The following is a 3,558-nucleotide window of genomic DNA, read 5'->3' as shown; positions in this document are numbered from 1 at the left end:
CAGGCTGCAGGAGGCCTTGGTCAGGGATTGCACTTAGTATCCTGGTGCCGGAGGGACTCCTCGGGCAGAGGCTGCGTGCACAGATGTGGACGCTTACATCTAGAAACAGGCAGGGAGAAGATGACACCATTTTTTTTAAATGTGTTTTTAACTTAATTTTAGTACTTTTATTATAAAGTTATAAATAATATAAACATTTTTTCCAGCTTTACTCATGTATGATTGATGAATAAAAGTGGTGTCTATTCAGGGTATCCAGCATGAAGATTTGATGTCTGTCTACACTGTGAAATGACCACCACAACCAAGCCAAGTCACATCCATCACTCAGGCAGTTGCCCGCTGCGAGTGCGCAGAGAGGCTTTGACCTGGCTCTTAGCCACTTCCGGCGCCCCCGGTCCCTGCAGTCAGTCACCATGCCGCACCCAGGCTTCTGTGCGTGCTCAGCTCACAGCTGCAGCTTCGGACCTTTTGAGCAATCAGTACCTTTTCTTTTCCCACCACTCTGCTCTTAATGAGTATGAGTTTCCACTTCTTTTTGCTAGAGTCCATGTATAAGGAAGGCCATGGAGCGTTTGTCCTTCTGCCTGGCTTACTTCACTTAGCGTAACATCCTCAAGTTTCATCCACGTTACTGTCAACGGCAGGATTCCCTTCTGTTTTTTTTTTTTTTTTTTTTTTTTTTTTTTTTTTTTTTTTTTTTTTTTTTTTTTTTTTTTTTTTTTTTTTTTTTTAAGACAGAGTCTTGCTCCTGTTGCCCAGGCTGGAGTACAGTGGTGTGATCTCAGCTCACTGCAAACTCCACCTCCCGGGTTCAAAAGATTCTCCTGCCTCAGCCTCCCAAGTAGCTGGGATTACAGGCATGCACCACCTCGTCTAGCTAATTTTGCATGATTATTATTATTGTTTTTAGTAGAGATGAGGTTTCACCATGTTGGTCAGGCTGGTCTCGAACTCCTGGCCTCAAGTGATTCACCTGATTCGCCCTCCTGGGCCTCCCAAAGTGCTGGGATTACAGGCGTGAGCCACCACGGCCTGCCAGGATTCCTTCTCTCTAAAGGCTTGATACATTCTGTCGTGTGTATATGTGTATGTCTTCCTGTGTGCACTGCATTTTCTTTATACATCCAGTTGCTGAGGAACTTGTAGGTTGTTTTCACATCTTGGCTCTCGTGAGTGACAGTGCAGTGAACTTGGAAATGCAGGCACTCTAGGAGGTGGTGATTTTATTTCCTTTGGGTATATACTCAGTAGTGGGATTGTGATCTCATGTGGTAGTTCTGTTTCTAATGTTTTGAGAAACCTATGATGGAGTGTTTTCCATAATGGCTATATTAATTCACTTTCCCGTCAACAGGGTACAAGGGTTCCCTTTTCCCCACATCCTCGCCAACACGTGTTGTCTTTTGACTTTTTAATAACAGCCATTCTAACAAGGCGAGCTCTCATGGTGGTTTTGATTTTCATTTCCTTGATGATTATTTAAGGCGAGTACTTTTTCATCTAACCTTTGGCCATTTGTCTGTTTTCTCTGGAAAAATTCTATTCAGGTTCTTTGCCCATTTAATCAGGCTGTCTTGTACTATGGAGTGGTTTGAGTTCCTTACATACTCTGGAGCTACATGATACTGATGGGTGTTTTCCACACCTGACAGTGCATGTGAATGAGTTTGTAAACACAAAGGAGAGCTGTAGAACTTTAACACAGGATGATGATGCTGTTCGCAACGTTGTTAATTCAGAGCGTTTGGGAATGGGATAAATGCTCAGACAATGATGCCTTCTTACCAGTGGCTGCACAGGGCATTTGAAAGAGTTTTCTTTACTTTTTAAAAACTTTTTTTTTCTTTTGAAATGTTTCAGTGTTTCTAAAACAAGCATTCAGTATCTTTATTATTGCTATTTTAGAAAGAGGTTTCAAATAGTAATTAAACTACATTCTACCACCAGCAGGCTCCAACCTTTCACCAGCTGGTTTGCTTTGGGCAGAAAGCCCATTTTTAGGATAAATAAATGTATATCATGCAGGACAGTCTGGCTGTCAGCATCAACGCCTGACAAAGGGCTGATACTCTTGTAATCATAATTTTTATTTTCAATTTTTGTGTTTTCATTTTAACTAAGTTTTCAAATTTATTTGCATAAAGGAATTTATATCTTATTTTTAAAAAAAATTTATTATGATAAAATACACATACCATAAAATTTACGATTGTAATTGTTTTTAAGTGTGCAGGTCAGTGGCACTAAATGCATTCACATTGTTGTACAACCATCAGGACTATTCACCCTACAATTGTTCATCTTCCCCGCCAGAAACCCTGTCCCCATTCAACATTCATTCCCCATTCCTTCCCCCACTCCCCAGCGCCGGCCACATACCATCAACTGTCTGTTTACATAATTTAATGTACTCTAAGCACTTTATAGAAGTGAAATCATGCGGTATTTGTCCCTCTGTGATGGGCTCATTTCACTGGGCATAATGTCCTCAAGATTCTTCCACATTGCAGCGTCTGCCAGAATTTCCTTCCTGTTTGGGGCTGAATGGTATTCCGCCGTCTGGGTGGAGCACATTTTGCGTATGTGTTTACCTATGAGGGACACTTGGGTTGCTTTCAGCTTGTGGCTGTGGTGGATCACGCTGCTATGAACACGGGTGTGCAAATATTTCTTTGAGACCTTGCTTTCAGTTCTTCGGGATATATGCGCAGGAGTGAAATGCTGGGTCATATGGTAATTTTATTCGAATTTCTGAGGGACTGCCATACTGTTTTCCACAGTGGCTGCACCATGTTAGGATCTGAGCAGCAGTGCACAAGAGCCCTAATTTCTCCAGATCCTTGTCAGCACTTGTCACTTTCAGTGTTTTAAATAGTAGCCATCCTAATGGGTGTGAGATGGTATCTCACTGCAGTTGTGATTTGCATTTCCCTAATAATGAGTGATTTGAACCCCTTTTCATGTGCTTATTGGCTATTTGTGTATCTCTGGAGAAGCGCTGATTCAGTCCTTTGACCATTTTCGAATCAGGTTGCCTTCTTATTGTTGAGTGTAAGGAGTTCTCTGTATATGACATTATAGGTTATAGTTATTATAGAAGTTCTCTCTGTATATATTATGAATATTAATTCCTTATCAGATATATGATTTGCAAATATTTCCTCCCAACCTGTGGGTTACATTTGTTCTCTGTTGAGAGTGTCTTTGATGCACAAAGTTTTAAAACTATCATCATGTCCAGTGTGTATTTTTTCTTTTGTTGCCTGTACCTTTGGTGTCACATCCAAGAAAGCATCACCAGATCCACGGCCGTGTGGCAGGAGCTGAGCGGCATGCGGCCTTTTCAGCTGGCTCCTGTTACCTCGTCACACTCATTGGAGGCCCCTCTGTGCCTTTTCCTGGCTTGACAGTCCGTTTCTTTTTCTTTCTTTTTTTTTTTAATTGCATTTTAGGTTTTGGGGTACATGTGAAGAACATGCAAGATTGTTGCATAGGTACACACGTGGCAGTGTGATTTGCTGCCTTCCTCCCCTTCACCTACATCTGGCATTTCTC

Source organism: Cebus imitator, unplaced genomic scaffold (assembly GCF_001604975.1).
Source record: "Cebus imitator isolate Cc_AM_T3 unplaced genomic scaffold, Cebus_imitator-1.0 Scaffold185, whole genome shotgun sequence".
NCBI lineage: Eukaryota > Metazoa > Chordata > Mammalia > Primates > Cebidae > Cebus > Cebus imitator.
The sequence above is the reverse complement of the archived record's forward strand: the minus strand, read 5'-3'. Positions refer to the sequence as shown.